Consider the following 21,727-nt stretch of genomic DNA (forward strand, 5'->3'; position numbering starts at 1 on the left):
AGCAGTCTGGCCCTTGATACTTACCAGTAATTGACGTTTGGTCAAATAGTAGTGAAGAAACTTGGTAGAGTATGTGAAAAATAAAGATCACTTTATCAAATTGCTATCCCCTAGATTTATAGGTTCAAGTGCTTTGCAAGACAGACAAAGAATGGAGACTAATCACCAAACCTGAAGCAGAGGGTCCAACGTGGTCAGACAAGGATCGCAGTGTAGGACACGAGGGATTGCCGCCTCTTACCTGCTCCGTCCGATTTTTCACAGTGCATTTTCTAGGTCACACATGGAAGAAGGCCCTGCTGTCTCTCTTCTGGGGACGGGGGTAGAGCCAGAGTTCTTTCATTTCCAAATAATCCCTCTTTCCAGTGCCTACCTCAAAACCTCACTGAGGGGTGCCTGGGGGGCTCAGGCGGTTGAGCGTCTGACTTCGGCTCAGGTCATGATCTCGGGTTCACCTCAAAACCTCACTGAGGGGTGCCTGGGGGGGCTCAGGCGGTTGAGCGTCTGACTTCGGCTCAGGTCATGATCTCGGGTTCACAAGTTCGAGCCCCGCGTCAGGCTCTGCACTGACAGCTCAGAGTCTGGAGCCTGCTTCGGATTCTGTGTCTCCCTCTCTCTCTGCCTCTCCCTTGCTCGTTTTCTCTCTCCCCCAAACAAATAAGCATTAAAAAAAATTAAAAAAAAAAAAACTCACTGAAAGTTTACCTAATTGCTTCAATATACATTTGAAGGGGTTCAGAAGAAGCCTCCCCCAAATATGCCACTTTGGTATGTGGATTATTCTGAGCCAAAGACAATCATGGCCCAGCAGACTCAGGAAGAGCTTTTTATTCTCCTCTGTCTTAAATGCCTGAAAAAATATAGACAAGGGGGCCTGTACCAGAAAGACAGCTAAACCAGAGAGAGCTTTTTATATCAGAGAGACTTCTGGCACAGCAAATATATATATATAGATACATATATATGTGCGCGTGTGTGTGTGTATAATTTATATTTATGGATACATAGATATGTTTACTTAACATGTGCTCTCTTCATCTTTCTGAGACTTGTCTTTGCCTCTCTGAGCTCCGCCCCTTTTCCTTAGCTCAGGACCACCCATAAGCCTCAACTGCCTGACTGCCTTTGAGCATCTTGTCCCTCTGGGGCATTCTTCTGTGAGTAATTGGATTTGTTTTTCTCCTGTTAATCTGTCTTGTGTCATTTCAGTTATTAGGTCAGCCGCAGAACCTACAAGGGAAGAAGAGAAAAAATTTCCACCTGACACATTTATAACCACGTATTATAAGTTTCCTTAGCACTGGTTTGAAGTCACAAATAGAATATTCAGAGGTAAGAACGCTGTTCTGTTTTCAAGTATTCGTTTAAACAACTAACATTTATTTGATGCTAAGTTTTATTTTTTCAAATACGAATTCTCATGAGCAATCAGGTAATGGATCATTCAGTCAGAGGAAGAGTTGATTCGTGAGTGGTTTGCAATATAACTAGATAGCCCTGAAGAGATACGAACTTGTATAGACAAATAACATTTCTCAAACACCTAGTATGCACCTAACATTGTGTTTGATGTCGAGGTTGCTAAATAAATAGGTATATAATCACTTTGTGAAGATTCCCAAGTCTCTTGTTAGAGAGGTGAGTAACAATATATCAAATAATTTAAACAATTTTACAAAATATAATTTTATACTATGTTGTTATGGCAGTTTAGAAACAGAAACTGAATGACAATTACTCTTTCTTTATATGACATGAATCTTGAGCATCAACAGAAAAAAGATATTACATATTATAACTGAAACCACACACATCACTAGTAATCTGCATGTTTCACTCTCAGGTACATCTCAGGTAACCAGCCAGCCGCAATGCAATACCACATTATTTTTTACTACTGTTCATACTTTGATGTTTTTCCAAGTCTAAAGCCTTTATGGGGTCCAAATCTAATATTCTAAGTCAGTACATTTGGAAATTTCTGCCCTAAGACCTCTGGGAAAGCACGCAATTTTCCTCATAACATAAAAATAAATGCTTCAGGGGCACCTGGGTGGCTCAGTCGATTAAGCATCCGACTTCAGCTCAGGTCTGATCTCACCGTTTGTGGGTTCGAGCCCCGTGTTGGGCTCTGTGCTGACAGCTCAGAGCCTGGAACCTGCTTCGGATTCTGTGGCTCCCTTTCTCTCTGACTATCCACCACTCACAATCTGTCTCTCCCTCTCTCTCAAAAGTAAACATTAAAAAAAAGTTTTTAAAAAAATGCTTCAAATGTCTAAAGCTTCCACATATGCATATATGTGGCCATGGTGACCACACTGTATAAGTACCGTATTAAGATGCTTTATTTGTCAGATTTCTGTAATGTTTACAGTAAACAAATTAAAAACAATTAGGGGAAAAGTAATGATTACATTACATAAAGTCCCAAGTCACAGGCAGAATTTGTGACCAAATGGAAATAATCAACATTGGAACGTCAAGATCAAACTCTGTATTTTTTTTTTTTTTTGCCAAAACTTTGAGACTTTATTTTTTTTCTTTTGCCTGTAAAACTTCAATATGTCAAGGGATCAATGAAAGGAAAATTCTGTGGGAGGAAGAGTCAGCTCAAAAATATAAAGTTTAGGTGCACCTCGCCAGGAAAGTTCTCATGATCACCCAGGAAAGACTCTTCTCACACACCAAACACTTGCATCCAGGTAACCACAGCTCATGTCCCATAGATAAATTAAAACAAACATACAAACAAAACTTGAGGTCAGCAAAACTGACATCCCTTGATCAAAGGTCATTAATGTAGTTCGATGAGTCCTGTCTTCTCAAAGATTACTGCGAATCAGTCCCTAAGAACTTTCTGAAAACCGCTAATGTCAAGATTTTACCTTCTCTGATTTAATGAAATATAAGAAGATAGGAAGAAGAGATGAAATGTTTTCATAGTATGCAGTCTCTCTGCACATTAAATATAATTTTATGATTTTTTGTTATAAGAATATACAAATAAAAGTTTTCAAGGTATATCACTGAATTATTGATTAAATGTGAGTTTTATGTGTATTCTTATTTAAAAAGAAAACATGAGAACTAAAGAAACGCAAAAGAAAAAGGGGGGCATTTTTATATACCTACAAGTATGTTTAAAAGGAAACAAAAGGGGCGCCTGGGTGGCGCAGTCGGTTAAGCGTCCGACTTCAGCCGGGTCACGATCTCGCGGTCCGTGAGTTCGAGCCCCGCGTCGGGCTCTGGGCTGATGGCTCGGAGCCTGGAGCCTGTTTCCGATTCTGTGTCTCCCTCTCTCTCTGCCCCTCCCCCATTCATGCTCTGTCTCTCTCTGTCCCAAAAATAAATTAAAAACGTTGAAAAAAAAAAATTAAAAAAAAAATAAAAGGAAACAAAAGGAAAATACTAGTGTTAAAGGTTGACAGCTGTATGGAACTGCCAGAACACTCAGATACTAATGATGTGAATGTGAATTGATTTGGCTACTTTTGAAAACCATTGACTCCTATCAACTATAGCTGAACGTACAGACTCTCCAGACCAGACATTTCTTCCACCTCGGGGTGTATCGGGTCCACAGACATGCACGCATGTGTTCAAAAGCAACAACAAACCTAACTGGAATATTTATAACAATCATATCTGCAATATCTCATAATGGGACGCTACCTAAATACTCATCAAGAGCATAAATAAATTGTATTATATTCATACCACAGAACACTATCTAGCCACGGAGAATCCTGAAGTCATAATTAGACACAAAGTATAAACAAATTTCACAAACAATGTTGAGCAAAAGAATTCAGACAACATGATTCCATTTGTAGAACTTCAAAAAAGACAATTGGTACAGCAGTAACAGAAGTCTTACGAGGGGTTATCTTTGCTGGGAGGCGGCTGGGGACAGGAAGGGAAGACGAGGGTGGCCTCTTACATGTAGAGCATTATCTGTCCCTTCTACGGGATCCACAGATTTTGAAAAATTTATTGAGAAATTATATAAATTTTGCCCATATCTGTTTTAATGTAATTTTTCTACAAAAAGCTGAACATTATGAGTCAGATTTTCAATGATATTTGTTAGAGGAATATCAGGTTTGAAATGTGTCACTTCAAATAAAACACATTTTTAGCCTGAATGTGAACAGCTAAGTCAGTCAATTGATTTGTATATTAATTGTAGATGCCATATCCAACCTCAATTTCTGTATTCGATCAATCAAGCCTACAGAGATTACCTTGAAGATGTGGTAAGTTTGTATAAGTTCTACAAAATGTTTTGCATAACTTTTCTCCAAAAGGCAAACCTGGAGGAGAAACCCACTCAGAGTGAGATTGTGCTCTGATATCAACCTTCACCTCTGGTCTCTGTTGCCAAGACCCCAACTCAAGAACATATCTACAAGAAGATGCACCAACAGAAACCTTGTGCCCCACATCAGGCATATGTATGCACATATTTTCAGTTTCTGTGTAAAGAATTTATCTGCATTGATAGAGATAAATTTCAACCTAAATTGGCTTTTCCTTGCCTTTAGTTCTTTTGCTATACCTTTTTGAAGAGTAATAAAAAGTTATTTTTCAAAATGCTAAAGGACTCAACAGTTTTATGCTTCTTTCATAAATTTAATCTATTAACTAGACAAGAATATTGCAATTCTGTGTTTATGATTGCAATTTTTAGTGTGTGTGCGTGTGTGTGTGTGTAAAATATGTGCATATAGTTTACTGGAGCTATAGCATCATATTTCAAAATAAAAATCCAACATTCCTTCGTATTAAACATAAAACATCTCCAAAATTATGAATTCTCTGATGTATTTGACTTTACTTGACTAGTGTAGCTTTTTGTTACTGGGAGAGGCCAACCTGGTCCACCCTGGAGCCAGCAGAGCAGTGGACATGTCCTTCTCTCAGTCTTACCCCGTCTTCTGGAAGAATCTTAGCTTCACTTCTTTCCTTCCTTTCATAAACATTTTGTCCCACCAGGACATCTAAGATTGTCTTTACAGTGGATATTTTTTTGCTTTTTTGTTTGTTTGGTTGGTTGGTTGGTCAGTTGGTTGGTTTTGTTTGAAAACAGAACAGAGCTCTTCATTCTGCCCATATTTTCAGTCCAGAAAAATAAGCTCTTAATCAGGGAAGAGCAAACAGATCTGGTTCAACACATACAATGGCAGGGGTGTGGGGAATATAAGAAAGCTTATATCCATTGACATTTTAATAAGTTACATAGTAAAAGGTGGCTTTTACACACCTGGGGCATTCACAGTCATGAGCAACTTGTGATTCAGGAATAGTGTTCACTGGTAGACCATCAGGAAATGAGAACGTATGTTTCGATAAGTAAACATAATTCAAAATATATTCTCAATATCTTTAGATGCCTGGTGAGCTCTCTGAGGTCAGGTACCCAGAATGCCTTCTTCTGCATCACCCTCAGCATTTGGCAAGATATTCTTGATTTTTTTTTATTTACACACACACACACACACACACACACACACACACACACACGTACCTTGGAAAATACTGAATGGCCACTCTCTAGGTACCACTCAGAGGGTTCAGCCTGAAGCAAGCTGATTAGCTATGGGATTTAAAAATTCATTTGTTATGCTATTATACAAATGCATCCTAATGTAGGGATTCACGGAAATAAATACTTATCAGAGTTTTGGCTTGAAGACTAATTTTGTTTTTTCTCTCTTCTGATTCATATTTTTATAATAATAGGTAAGGTATTTTTTTTCTCATGTTATATTTATTCACATATTTTTGCCTTGCTTGGTTTTATGTATTAAAAGTAATTGAAACATTCAGGCTGACTAAACATAAGCAAGTTGACTCATGTTAATAATTAAACTTTTTACTTTGAAATAATTGTAGACTCACAAGCAGTTGTGAGAAATAATGCTGAGAGATCCCTTGTACCCTTTATGGTTTCCCCCAGTAACACCAGGAGAACAGTCACGTTTCGGGAAATTTCCATCTCCACAAGGATGTCATGCATTGTCCTTCCTCCCACTCCTGGCAACTACTAACCTGTTCTGCATTTCTATAATTTTGTCATTTCAAGACTGTTACAGAAACAGAACCAGGCTGTTCCATGCGTCAATGGTTTGTTCCCTGTTAAACTGCAGATTATTTATCCTTTCTCCACTGGGCTGTTTCCAGTTTGGTGCTATTATGAATAAAGCTGTTATAACCATTTATGCGCAAGTCTTTGCGTAAACATTAATTTTCATGTCTCAGTGATAGAAGATCAAGAGTGCTGGATTGTATGGCAGTTCCACATTTACTTCTTTATTCTATTTCATGTTTTAAGTTTATTTATTTTGAGAGAGAGCGAGACAGAGACAGAGAGAGAGAGCAAGCAGGGGAGGGGCAGACAGAGAGGGAAAGAGAGAATTCCAGGCAGGTTCTGTGCTGTCAGCACAGAGCCCGACATGGGGGCTCAAACACACAAACCATGAGTTCATGACCTGAGCCAAAACCAAGAGTTGGTTGCTTAACCGACTGAGCCACCCAGGTGCCCCCACATTTACTTCTTTAAGGAAACTTCTCAACTGTTTTCTAGAGTGGTTGTAACATTTCATGTTCCCACCCCGGATGTAAGCTTGTGCTAGTCTCTTTGCGTCCTTACCAACATTTGGTGTTGTCACGGATTTTCAGCTCAGCCATCCTGAGAGGTGTGTAATGATATTTCACTGTGTTTAATCTGCATTTCTCTGATGGCTAACATTGTTGAACATCTTTTTATCGGCTGGTGTGCCGTCTGTATATCCTCTTTGGTGAAATATCTGATCATGTCTTTTGACCATAACTGGATAATTAGGTTTTTGCTACTGAGTGTTTGGAAATTTTATACATTCTAAGATATCAATTTTTCGTCGCATATGCTGTTTGCAAATTTTCCTCCCAGCTCTCTTCAGAATTTCATATTCTTAGCAGAAGCATTTGCAAAACACATTTACTTTGGATGGAGTCGAAACGGTCTTGTTTTCCTCACAGGGGTCCTCAATGTGACACGAAGCATGGGTTGCTGAGCTCTATAACCCGAAGACGTCATCTTGTATTTTTTTCTAAAAGGCTTATATTGTTACATTTCACATTTAAGTTCTTGTTTCATTGTGAGTTAATTTTTGTACAAGGTGAGAGACTCAATGTCTGTCCCTCTGGTAATGCCACACGCTCTTGGTGACGGTAGCTATGTGAGAAGTCTTAACAACAAGCAGAATGATCACCCTTATTTTGTCTATTTCAGGATGTTTTTGGCTATCCTAGACCCTTTCTCATAAAATGCTTTACCTTTAAAAGTTTTAGTTCTAGTTCCTTTGCCTTTCTCCTTCTGTATCTGCAACATATCTCACTGGGATTTAGATAGGAATTGCATTAAACATGTATTAGTAAGGGAGAACTGAGATACTTACTATTTGAGAACTGTAATCTATAAACCCTTTTGTCTTTCCAAATTCTTAACATTTAAAATCTCTGATTTCTTTCCTGAGAGATTTGCAGCTTCCAGCAAACTGGTCCCACATATATTTTATAAAATTCCAACCTAAGTATTTTGTTTATTTTAATGATTGTAAATGGAATCATATTTTTTAAGTTTATTTATTTTGAGAGAGAGAAAGAGAAGAGAGAGAAAGCAGGGGAGGGACAGAGAGAGAGGGAGAGGGACAATCTCAAGCAGGCTCATCAGCACAGAACGTGATGTGGGGCTCGACCCCATGAACAATGAGATCATGACCTGAGCCAAAATCGAGTAAGTCGCTTAACCGACTGAGCCACCCAGGTGCCCCAATGTAATATTTTTAAGTTTGGTGCCCATATATTAATTGCTGGGATACAGAAATATAATAGACTTTTATATGTTTATTTTGTATTCTTGGCCCTGCTGAACTCATTTATTAGTTCTAGGAATTTTTTGTAGATTCCTTGGGACTTTCTATGGAGACAATCATGTTATCTCCTAATAGAAAGTTTTATTTCTTTCTGTTTCATGTGTATACCTTTTATTTCCTGCCAATCTCTAGTGCTAGGTTGGATAAAGGTACTGATGCTGTATAGCCTTACCGTACTCCAAATCTTAGGAGCAAGCATTATAACTTTCATCATTAAGTATAATGTTGACTGTATTTTTTTAATGTTTATTTTTGAGAGAGAGAGAGAGAGAGAGAGAGAGAGAGAGAGAGAATCCGAAGCAGGCTCTAGGCTCTGAGCTGTCAGCACAGAGCCCAATGCAGGGCTCGAACTCATGAACAATGAGAACATGACCTGAGCCAAAGTCAGATGCTTAACTGACAGAGCCACCCAGGCACTCCTGTAGGGTTTTTTTTTTTTTAGATGATCTTTACTAAGTTGAGAAAGATCCTCACTATTCCTATTTTTTCTGAGAGTTTAAATCACAATGAAAAGTTGTCACAATTTCTATAATGTCAGGTGAATTATACCTCAGTAAAAATAAATAATTAAATAATTTCTAAAAGAATTTTCACAATTGTATGCTCAGTTGGTACAATCATATGGCTTTTCTTCTTTAAGTATTTTGATATGGTAGATTACATTGACCAATTTTAGATCAATATAATTGATCTAACCTTGCATCACGGTCACAGTCCATGGTATATTTATGTTCATATGTTACAAAAGTATTTTTCCTAATGTGATCTTAAGGTTTTTTGTGTGTATAATCATGAGGATTACTGGTCTGTAATTTTTCATTTGTGTGTTTTTTTTTTGTTTTTTTTTTGTCTTTGTCTGGCTTTGATACCAGAGTAATACCAGCTTCAAAAAATGATTGGGAAATGTATCTTCGTCTTCTATTTTCTGGAAGAAATTGTATCGAATGGATGTTAGTTTTCTTTAAGTATTTCATAAAACTCACCAATGAAATTATTAGGTCCCAGAAATTTCTTTTGGATAAACCTCTAATTAGAAATTCAATTTTCTTTAGTTGTTATGCTATTCAGGTGAGAAATAACCTGTTACTTCTCCCTCACGTTTACGTCACAGGAGTCCTCTTTGGGGTCACCTATGGTGTCCCATGTCCAGCTGTGCCGTACAGAATTTCTACCTCACATCCTCATCAGCCCCGTGCAGTGGTCCTGTGCACCAGAACTCATGTTACTTCTGGATGGAGGACTTTTACAATTCTCCTTGTTTTCTACCTCTCACCCATCAAGAGATCGTATCTTTTTAGACTCATGATCACTTTTTCCCCTTCAGGATGTTATGTTCTTATAGCCCCTTCTTTTATCTTCTCTGTACACCTTTTAAGACTTTTTGGACCTTATACATTTTGCTGGGAAAAGCCCTCAAGACATGAAAGCAACCTATGTTTATTGCTCTCCCACTGCCTCCTGTCAGTTAATGCATTAGAGATAAGCACACACAATTAAGTGTGTGTGTGTGTGTGGGGGGGGCAGATGGGGAGTTAAATATTATTAATAAACATACATATTTTAAATACTCATTTTTTTCATCATCAGCCCATTAGATTTTATGGATAATATGGAAAGAGAATGAAGGCAAAAATTATTTGATGCGAAAAAAAAAATAAAACAGCTTCCTAATGTTTTATATTCAATTGTGCAGGCACCTTTTGGTAGCTTCTGCTCAATTTCCTGAGGACTGGGGTGAAGGGACTGGATGAGAGAGAGATAAAGGTATTTTCTTATTTTTAATTCCTATTATTCTAAATAATAAAAGCTTTTGTATTTTATGTATCATTAAAGTTCTCCAAATCCACAACATTCTAGCAGACTCAATTTCCTTACTTCTTCTGATAGTATATATGTTGGTGTTACGACATGTCAGCAGCTAAAGGAGGAGTAGAGATTGTTTGAGCTACCCTCATTTTGTGGAAGAGAACACTGAGCTCCAGAAGAGATAAACGACAAAAGTGAGCCAAGTACCAATCCTCCTGGTACACCTTTTCACACACTGACTCCTGTTTGAATCAAAGTGAAGTGTGTCAGAACAATATTAATTACATGTGACTTAGCCTTACAAGAATTCATTCTGAATCCTGGATGCATCGGAGCTGAAACAATGCAATTCTCAAATACTTTAACCTTCTGACAGAGTAGAATTCTATCCGTTTTCATCAGTTAAGTAAGACAAAAGTAAAAAAGTAGACTATTAAATACTTTGTTATCTTGGTTTAATATTATATTCCTAAAATTATGTCTCCTAACATTTTAACAAGATAAGAAACCAAAAGAAATATTATATCTTCCTACTTTATGTCTAAGTTATCAAACATGTTAGGCAACCACATTATAAATAAGCAAGTTTATACTAGCTTCCCTTTAGACACATATGCAAATGATATGGTTGATAATCAAATCAGACTCCATCCTTTATTTCTTGTTGCATTGCAATTTAAACTGAAGCATAATTTTATTTTATATACCAACAAAATTGTCATTCTGGGAAATAGCCTCATAATATACACTAAGACCATATAAAATGAATTATTATTATACCTAAAGTGTGCACTGTGACGTGACTTAGTAGAGCACTAGTTTGCATGTCGTACTCTTGTCCCGCTTAACAATTACAGGAAAACAGAAATGACGGGTTCTAAAGAACAGTGTAGAATTAGAAGTAGAAATTACTGTACATCACAGTGCCATTTGACATAATGCACTTCAGCGTGCTGACACTAACCTTGATGAGGACTACACTAGAGATATCAAAAATATATGTTGTCATTTATTAACAGTCATGGACTCAAAGGTATTTATTTATCTTGCGTCTACATTTGCAGGCTACTTTTAAAAGGCTCTTATTTTAATTAACCGAATGTTGAAATCCAATTTGAAAAGAAATTTGAATGCTAAATTAAACCATTAATAAAATTCAACAGAGACAACATAATGAGGAAATGCAGAAAATTTGAGTGGTATTGAAATTTTGATTGCGAAGGACAAATTAGATTCAACCGGGAAGATGTATCGTCAGATGATACTGACATTCAGAAAATTATGCAGGATTTGGCCACTGGCTCCCCAGGTAGATAACATACCTTGTGTACGTCTATTCCCACAGGGTAAGCAGGATGTATGGTTCTATTGAAATCCTCAAACAATCATATAATTAGTGGTCTATATTTGCTGTATTGTCAGTGAAGAATCTAAATGTGTCTTTCGTTATTTTAGACCCTGTCAGTTAAATGTATCAAGGATCCTGATGTAAATAATATAAGACTTAGGTTGGGGTGAAATTTATTGACTAAATACATCCAAAAAATTGAATAAGTCAACACAAAGTCAGGGAGGAAACTGGACCAAAAATGCATTTGGATCTCAGTCACTGATTCACCTAATTTGTTTTTCTCTATTTCTGTTAGTCTATTATTGCTTCACATTTTCTCCCTACATGATATAAATTTGGCAAATACCACCTTCCAAGTTTCCACTTTATACCTTAAACTTTTACTGACTTCAAATTTCTCAAGCCTTGGTAAAGTTTCTAGTTTTCCCAGCTTGAGTTTGGTTCCTATACATGACCAGGGTTTCATTGAATAATGGAAAAATGAAGAAGTTTTATTGTGGGCAAAACTGTTTGGAGTAGCACAAAGTTTTTGGAAGGGGCTGTTGTTCTCAGAAGAAGAAATAATAACCAACCAAATAATTCTTGCCTGGTGCACGTTCTTGGAGTTGCATATAAAATATACGCATACAGAGAAACTATGCTTAGATCTCCATTTAGGTTCACTAATTCACCCAAAATCAGTTAATGGTATGGTGCTTTCTGTGTGTTAGAAGCCATGCAAGGCACCTGGGATTCCACAGGAAAGAACGCTGACAGCTTCTTTGCCCTCAAATAATGCACATTTCAATGTGGAGACCACTAGACCGCAGGCTAACGAGCAAATTCAAAACCATGTGCTAAATAAACAAGAACTGAGATGAAGAGTGCTGGGGGTGGCTATACAACGCGGCCGGTGAAGAACGTTCCGAGCACCACCCTAGTCAGTGAAGAAGGGACACCAGCATGTACAAGAGTCTGGGTTGGGAAAGATGGCGATCTGTTCAAACAAACCCGTGGTCTATCCCTCGTGAAGTGTGCAGGAGTCTGAGTGAGGGTGGGAGAAATGGTCTGATCATGCAGGACCTCAAAGGCCTGGAGTCTGAAGCTTATTCTCAAAGCCATGCGAAGCTTGGGAGCAACATGATCTCATTTATAGTTTAAAAATATCACTCTTGCTGTTTTGTGGAGAATGACTGGGGGTGATGGATGAAAGAATTATTTGGTGGTACACTGCGTGTGGTAGTTGTGAGAAATTAATAACCTGGAATAACTCATTGTTTTGGGGATTGAGTAGCTAGATAGATGGTGCCCCCTGGCATTAAGACAGAGAAGACCTGTGTCTGCACAAACAGCTGTTCCATGTTGAAATGGAGACTTTGTTGTAGTGCGTGATGGTAATGTGACAGACAGACAGAAACGGGGAAAAAACAAACAAAACCAGGGAGTAGATACTGGGTCTACAAGGTAAATCAGGGAAGGAGCTGCTTTTAGAAGGGCCTGTCATCTCTCACACTGATTCCATGACTTTGGTTTAGAATCACAGGGGTTGAAACTGTGATTTTTTTCAACATCTTGCCTAGCCAAAATTCCTACATGGAATGTTTTCCTACCAATGCTATCCATATAACATTGGAGATTAGAGGGCCTATTGGGTCCTAATGGGTCCAAATGGCAACAATGGCTGGAGCTGCTGCTGCAAAAAAAAAAAAAAATTCTGTTCTATGCCTAACTTAAAACAAGTAAGTTACTTAAGTAAATTATTGCAATGCTTTTGTGGGAGGAATAGAAAATATCTACTAAATACACTTGTAAATATACTTGCCATGAATTCTCATGACCTTCCAAATAGGAATATGGGCTCTCTTTCAGTATGCTTTCGTGGTCTACGAAATGACTCAGGTTCGGTAACTGACCATGTACAGTGACTTCATGGGGGGCGATTTTACTTGGTCTCCTGAAAATCCACTGATAATTTGCTTCAGTATAGAGGTTAAACAATACTTTTGTTGACTGTCTATGTATCTTCCCTCTAAAAACAATGCAATCAGTCGTCTCCATGACTCTCTGAAAATGGGCCCTTCAAGTGCCACTCTGATGTTGCTTTTCAATTGCATCTATCGTGCCTGCCTGGCTTTTTAAGTGCCATCACATGACCTCTCAGGGAACCGAGTCCTTCACAGCACCACCCACTACAAGCCCTGTCTACGATGGGGAGCTGCCGCTCAAAGACAGTGATCTCCCCCAGCCTCCCCCATCACCAGCACATTCCTATCACTCTGGCAAATGGAGGGACTATCCTCCAGACTCCGCACAGAATGTTGTTGGCCAGTGGAGTTGATACCTTGATGTTGTATATTTACTTTATAGTCCCCAAGTCTCTAACCCTATGATTCTTTGCTTCACTTTTACATAGTGTTGGAATTTCTATTTCATTAAAATGAGTCATCACTTTCTCCAAGCTTAAAAGAGAAACCCTAACAGCATGGTAGCATCATCTACTGGGATTATCGTCAGGGTGTTAAATGGTGCATCATTAGAGGGCTCTCCCGTATCAAAACCCCTCCTTATGTTCTCCCTGCTCTGTCAAACACCCTCAAGGTCCAGTCACAGCTCCTGAAAATACCTATTAACCAGATCCTGAAACATTTTGTTCATATTGCTCCTCCTCCTTTGAAATCCCAGCTTCTGTTCAGTCAGGCCATGTTAGGTTTGAGTTTCATTACTGATCTAGTTGCCCACAAGGGACTTGAGGGTGAATCTTGGGCAGAAAATCTTTGCTTTGTTGGGTACCTTCATGATCTCCAAATAAGGAAGGAAGAAACTATCTTCCAACAGGGGTGATGTGCCACCTTCGTGGGCTCAGTTGGTTCAGAGGAATCTGCAAGTAGAAAGTTCCCAATTGTCCCTAAGCTGCTATCCCCATACCATTTTCTATTAGATTTTCTATTAGAGCCCTGTTATTTTTAGTAAAATCATAACACTAAATATTTGCTGAAAGAAAAAGCCTTTCTAAAGCAAAAAGATTACATATATAAACTCATTTTAAAATATAAAGATGATTAATTCGCCAAATGTGTTTCATTTCAAAATAAAAGGAAAGAAAAAAATGAAATTACCCTACTAAAGAGTTTTTTTTTTTTCAGAATGACAATAATCTTTTCATCCTGCGCAGATTCTTACAACTCCAAAAACAATGACTTGCATATAATATATTCAAATATTCAAATTAAATCATATATAAAAATGATCTTGTATGGCTTTATAATAATGAAAATAGATACAGGAGGAATGTTTGTCTAATGTGTGGTTAATTTGTAACATTTTGGTGACATTAGGACAATTATTTTCATTCTCTGATACTTGGTTATTCATCTGAAAGTTGCCAATAAAAAGAACAGGACTGGGGCACCTGGGTGGCTCAGTCAGTTAAGTGTCTAACTCTTGGTCTCAGCTCAGGTCATGATCTCATGGTTCTTGGGGTCAAGCCCCACATCAGGCTCTGACCTGATGGCGTGGACCCTGCTTGGGATTCTCTCTCTCCCTCTCTCTGCCCCTCCCCCACTCATGCTGTCTCTGTCTCAAATAAATAAACAATCTTAAAAAAAGAGGCACACAACTACATAATGGTTGACTGTGAATATTAGATATAATATATGTAAGGTTCTCAGTATATGGTACATGGTAGGAACTTGTTTAAACTATTCAATTCAAAATAACAACTAAGTTTATGATAATTATGAATGGCATTGTATCTGTGTCTGAGAGAATTCTCAGAAAAATATCTTTATTATACTGGAGGAAAAAAAAAAGACAAGCCTTTTATGTCACTGTCTTAAACCTCTATTCCTAGCAGGTCTAAAGTTGCCAAGATTTGTAATATATTCTGAGTAAAAAGAGTTGATGGCTTCAGACCTTAAGGCACTGAAAATTCAATTGACATATTTTTTTGAATTCCATGATGAAAAATGTCTCTACAAAGAAAAATGGAGGTTAAAATATAGATTTAAAATATTTTATTTATTTAACCGATTTATGAAATCCCTTGCATATTAATGAACCTTTCTTTCCTCTGCAATAACATAGGTGTTACATGTTGTTTTGATGATGCTTTTATTCTCCCCAAACATTGAGAATCCCTCTTTGTATTCTAACTTTAGAACTAATATATGAGAATACACAACACACACACACACACACACACACACGTGCATCACATAATTTTATAATCAACATTTCTCAATAAAAATGTGATTATCCAAGTCAGTCATCCACCCACTGTATTTACTCATAGACACCATACATATTTGACGAGATACATATTTGACAAGATTAAGTAGGCTCAAACAAACGTGTTATAAAACGTGAAGGCAAAGCTACAAAAGAGAACTCTAAAGCTTGTTTTGGCAAAGGTGCCTTAACTAACTAAATATGTGACCCAGCAAGGCAAAATCTTGAAAGCCATACTGGTCCTGTTCACACAAAATTCAGTATATTTTAGGTTAGTTTATTCAAATGTACTATATACTCTTTGGACATCTACCATCTCATTAATTTCCACGTAGGGTAAGGAGAATTTATGCTACATATTATTTTCATATGGCATTTTGGTGATCACTGGTTTCTTGATGGATATTAATGTGCTTCTGACTACTACACGATTTTGAACAATAAATGAAATTAATATGGTATATTTTTAGTGCTCAGTAGCACACAAAAAAATGCCGATGTAAATTTTAAAAACACCACACGTAACAGTGTCTATGTAGAAGAGAGAAATTCTGTCTCAGGTATTAAAACAAAACAACCTCAATACATCAAATTGTATTATACACATTCACATTCTATCAGTTTAGTATTTTTGAATTAACAAACATATCAAGTAAAAAGGCCTCCTCTTATCACTTTAGAAAGAAAGTGAGTTTCCTAAAGTGTAAGACTGAAAATCAACTCAAGGGATATCAGGAAACAACCTTAAGGAACCTATAAAACCAATTAACTCAGCACTATTCTAAGTTAACTTTTAAACTTTTGTACATGAAACAAGTTTTGTAGGTATGAGACACTGAGGACAAAATGCCCAGTTACCCACAATCTACTAAGGAATAGTACATAAAAATGATTTTGAAGGCCTAGAGATGCCTTGCCTAAATATATTACTATCTCTTCACCTCAGAAGTAATAGGTTTTGTTTTAATTATTGCCATGATTTTCAAAGTTCATAGACTTTATCTTTACAACAGTATTCTCTTTGGAGAACAAGTGAGCAGGAAGCTGAATTCCCAGATACTCCTCCCTATCCATCCCTCTAAAGTGTCGCCTATTACTAACCTCCTGCATTGTGTGACTCATTTATTACAGTTGACGAGTCAATATTGATATATTATTGTCAACTACAGTCCTCACCTCATTGGGGTTCACTCTTCGTCTAAGGGTTATGACAAATTTGTATGTCCTATAGCCAAGATTACAGTATCATACAGAATAGTTTCTCTGCTCTGAATATCACCTCTTCTCCAGCTACTCATTCTGTTTCCAACTTAACATCCCCACTCCCTCCAACGGGGACTCCCTGGTAACCAATGACTTTTTATTTTCTATGCTTTGTTCCACAATATATGTATTTGGAAGCAGACAGTATGTAGGCTTTCCCAACTAGCTTCCTGGACTCAACACTATGTATTTACAATTCTTCCCATGTCCTTTAGTGAGCTCATTTCTTTTTATCATTGAATAATACTCTATTTTATAGACCTACCACACTTTGGTTACCTATTTCCCTATTGAAGGGCATCATGGTTAAGTCCAACTTTGGACAATTATGAATAAAACTTCTGTAAACATTTGTCTGCAGGTCTTTATATGTACATAAGTTTTCCACTTATTTGCATAACACAATTGCTGGGACATAATGGAAGGGTATGTTTACTTATGTAAGAAAATGTAAAATTGTCTTCCAAAGCAGCTGCTCCACTTTGCATTCCAACCAGCAGTGAATGAGTTTCCTTGTCCCACGTATTCAGGAGCATTTGGTATCGTCAGTGTTCTGCATTTTAGCCATTCTGTTAAGTATGTAGTGGTATCTCACTATAATCTGCAATTTCCCAATGACATATGATGTTGAGCATCTTTTCATACGTCTACTTGCCATCAGCGTGTCTCCTTTGGAGAGGTATCTGTTCAGATATTTTACCCACTATTTAATTGGATCTTTTGTCTTCCTATTGTTGAATTTTAAGTGGTATTTGTATCGATTTGATAAAAGTCCTTTATTAGAAATGTGTTTTGCAAAAATACTGTCCCAGTATGTGGCTAGTCTTTTCATTATCTGAACAGAGCAGGAGTTTTAATTTTAATGAAGTCCAACATACCAACTTCTCTTTCATGGATCACGCCTCTGGTGTTGCATCTAAAACTCATTGCCAAACTAAGGTCACCTAGATTTTCTCCTATGTTATCTTCTCGGAGTTTCACAGTTTTGCATTTTACATTTAGGTCTATAATCCATTATGACTTAAGCTCTGTGCAAGAAGCAAGATGTGTGTCTGGATTCTTTGTTTTTTTGCATGTGCGTGTCTTGCTGTTCTAGCACCATTTTTTGGAAAGGACCACTCTGTCTCCACTGAGTTGTCTTTGTTCCTTTGTCAAAGGTAAGCACACTATATTTGTGTGTGGTCTGTTTCTGGCTGTCTGTTCTGTTCCAATGATCTGTATGTCTACTCTTTCTCCAATACCATGCTGTCTTTATTGCACACCTGTATGATAAGTCTTAAAGTTGAGTAGTGTCAGAACTCCAACACTGTTCTTCAATACCGTGTTGGCTATTTTGGATCTTTTACCTTTACACATAAAATTTAGAATCAATATGTAACTATCCACAAAGCAACTTGCTAGGATTTTGAGTGAAATTGCACTGAACTGATCAAGTTCAGAACTGACATCTTAATAATATTGAGTCTCGGGGCGCCTGGGTGGCTCAGTCAGTTAAGCGTCCGACTTCAGCTCAGGTCACGATCTCGCGGTCCGCGAGTTCGAGCCCCGCGTCGGGCTCTGGGCTGATGGCTCAGAGCCTGGAGCCTGCTTCCGATTCTGTGTCTCCCTCTCTCTCTGCCCCTCCCCCGTTCATGCTGTGTCTCTCTCTGTCTCAAAAATAAATAAACGTTAAAAAAATTAAAAAAAATAATAATATTGAGTCTCCATGAACATGAGCATAAAATATGCCTCCATTTATTTAATTCTTCTTTGTTTTTGTCCATTAGAGTATTATAATTTTCCTCATACAGCTATTGCACATATTTTGTAAGATTTATACCTTATTGGTTCATGTTGGGGGGCATTAATGTAAATGGTATTGTGCTTTTGATTTCAAATTCCATCTGTTCACTGCTGGTATATAGGAGGCAACTTACTTTTATATATTAAACCTATATCTTACAAACTTAATATTATTAGTTATTAATTCCAAGAATTTTTTCTTCTTTGCAATTTTCTTCACAGATGATCATCTCATCTGAAAACAAAGACAATCTTATTCCTTCTTTCCTGATCTATATAATGTTTATTTACTTTTTCTTGTCTTACTGGATTAGCTAGGACTTCCAGTACCATATTGAATAGGAGTGGTAAGAGGGAATGCCCTTGCCTTGTTCTTGATTACAGGAAAAAGTTTCTAGTTTCTCATAGTTAATAATGTTTGCTGTAGGTTTTTGTAAATGTTTCTACCATGTTAAGGACATTATCTTTTTTTCTCAACTTTGTTGAGAACTTTTATCATTAAGAGGTCTTGGATTTTGTCAAATGCTTATCCTGCATTTACTGATATGATCAGATGTTTATCTTTTTGATGTGATGGACTACTTTAATTTGTTTTTGAATGTTGAACCAGCCTTGCACACTTGTCATTATGAATAAATTAGACAGTGTTCCCTGTGCTTCTATTTTCTAAAATATATTGTAGGGGTAAATGGGTGGTTCAGTAGGTTAATGATCTAACTCTTGATTTCAGCTCAGGTCATGATCTCTCAGTTCATAAGATCAAGCCCTGTGTCAGGCTCCATGCTGTTAGCAGATTGTCTCTCTCTCCCTCTCCCTCTCTTTCTGCCCCTCCCCTGCTTGTACTCTCTCTCTCTCCCTCTCTCTCTCTCTCTATTAAATAAATAAACATTTTAAAAAATAAAATATAGTGTAGTACCATTTCTTATTTAACTTCTGCCTACTGGATCTGTTCATTTCTGATAGAGGAGTGTTAAGGTTTTGAAATATAATAATGTATTTGTCTATCACCTTTTGCAGTTCTGTCAGTTTTTGTTTCATGTACTTTGATACTCTACTGTGTCAACCTTAAAAGTAAAACAGCCCATTATTTTACCAGAAAATGGATTTATTCATGGATAGCAGAGGAACTGCAATTTAGGAGACACAAGTTATAGTAAAGCCACAGACAGTCAGCAAATCAAAGGAGGGGATCCTTACTTTCTAGAGAAAAGAAGAAAGTGGGGAACAGGGAACCTGGCCTGGATGGAAGTCCACTGGAGGGAAGCAAGAGTCCATGGTGGCTTTTCCCATTGCCTAGCTTGTTGCTGGGCAAGGACCAAACCTTTCTTCTTCCTCTTGCTGCGAACGTAACTGAGGACAAGTGGTCTGTGGGAGAGCTCCCCTGCTGACCCCCCCAGCTCCATTTGTAAACAGGTTTCCTTTATCCAATCTCATACCTTTCAGGGGCATACACATTAAGAATTGTTAAGTGTTCATGATGTATTAACACTTTATCATGTAATAACTGTCTTCATCCCTGAGAACTTCCCTCACTCTGAAGTCTGCTATGTCAGAGGTTAATATAGCTACTCATCATTTCTTCTGATTGGTGCTAGCATGGTATAGCCTTCTTCTTCATCCCTCTACTTTTATCCTCTTTGTATCTTTATATTTAAAGTGGGCTTCTTGTAGACAACTAGTAATTGTGTCTTGTGGGGTTTTTTTTATTCACTCTGACAGTCTCACTTCAAGTTGGTATGTTTAGTCCATTTGTATTTCATTTGATTATTTATATGGAATGATATTGACCATATTTATAACTTTCCTATTTGTTGTTCTCATTATTTGCTTTTTTTTCCTATTCACTTTTTATGCCTTTTATCATTTTAATTGGGCATTTAATGGAACCTCAATTTCTTTCTTCTATTAGCATTTACTTATATTTCTGCTAATTTTTTAGGGGTTGCCCCTAAGTTTGCAAAATATATTTACCACTGACCTTGTTCCACTTTCAACAGCACTCCACCATTTCATGGGTATTTAAAGTAACTTGAATTTATTCCCAATTCCTCTCTCCCATACTCATTTATGTCATTCATTTATTGTATCTGTAAGTTGTATTCACCCAACACATTGTTGCTATTAATAATCAAACATATTCTGTTAAGCATATTCTGTTAAATTAAGAATAAGAAAAATAAAGGACTTTACTGCTTTCATTTATCCCTAGAAAAATGTTCTTCCTTTATGTAGATAACCGTCTCCCCCATATTATTTTACTTATCCCTGAAAAATTTCTTTTAGCACTCTTTCACGTTAGTTCTGAAGGCAACAAATTCCTGAAATTTTTGTTTGTCTGAGAAAGTTAATTTCCTCTTCACTTTCGAAGGTTAATTTCACTGGATACAGAATTCTGGGTTGTTGTGTTTTTCTTTTTTTCTTTCAATATTTATATATTTCAATCTACTGCAGCTGTTTTGCTTGAATTTCTGACTTCCCACTCTTGTGGCAGGTACTGGCCTTGGGTTTGAAAAAGTAGAACTTAAACATAACAAGGAAAAGATAACCTTATACTTCCTAAGTGACAAATACCAGCTATTCCCAAATCCCATTCCTGAATCTGTGGCTGCCATCATCTCTTTCTCTTGGAAAGTTTTCAGAACACAGCATTGGTGTATTTTCCTGAAGTTCAAGGCACCACACCCAATTCAAGTTCTTCTTATAAAGCAAACAGTTATTATTATTATTTTTTTTGAGATTCATCTTATTTGGTACAATTTGCTACTTTCTCCAGTCAGATTGCACACAATCCTACACATACACACAGAAACACTCCAGTGATCAGTCGGCCATTCCCAGTATGTTTTCCCTCAGCAGAAGCATTGCAATATAAGGCATCCTTACCAAATGGTTTCCAGTTTAAGTTAATCCAGTATTGAATTAGAAAACAGAATTAGCTTAGAAAACTTCTGATAATGTTTGTTTCTATAACATATGAACTCTCATTCTACTGTTTATGTAGGTTGAAATCTGAAGAGATTAAAACACTCTTCTTTCTCTTCTTGAGTTATGATTTGATATTTTTTTTATTTCTAATTAATATAATTAGGGACTATGACTTGGGGTGTGTAACTAAGGAGACTTTCTAAGACTTAACCTCCAAGTTGAACTCACTACTTACTCACTCTCAAAGGGACCTAGGACAGGGTCCAGTCACCTCATATAGGATTTTGAAGACACAGTCATTTAAAAAAAGAGAAAAGGAAGTTGATTCACACATTCTCATACTTTCTTCCCAAATCTATAATGAGATACATCAGGACATGAAGGATGTAAAGGGTATCTCACATTCTTATTTCCCTCTAGAAGCAGAGAGAAGTTTTCATCTGTCATGGAGATTTGAAGTAAACTTTGTCACTTAACA

The 21,727-nt window shown here is 37.1% G+C and overlaps 1 long non-coding RNA gene across 1 annotated transcript in view; it reads right to left on the minus strand.

Moving 5' to 3' along the window:
• Window positions 1-949: 949 nt before the first annotated feature.
• The window catches only part of LOC128779107 (uncharacterized), a 187,252-nt gene continuing 166,474 nt past the window's right edge, over window positions 950-21,727 (minus strand). Inside the window, exon 4 of the long non-coding RNA XR_008425058.1 lies at window positions 950-1,230. This is a non-coding gene — a long non-coding RNA (uncharacterized LOC128779107). The remainder of the gene's footprint in view (window positions 1,231-21,727) is intronic.

The sequence above is a fragment of the Panthera pardus genome, unplaced genomic scaffold (genome assembly GCF_024362965.1).
Source record: "Panthera pardus isolate Hobbes unplaced genomic scaffold, ASM2436296v1 HiC_scaffold_22, whole genome shotgun sequence".
Classification (NCBI taxonomy): Eukaryota; Metazoa; Chordata; class Mammalia; order Carnivora; family Felidae; genus Panthera; species Panthera pardus.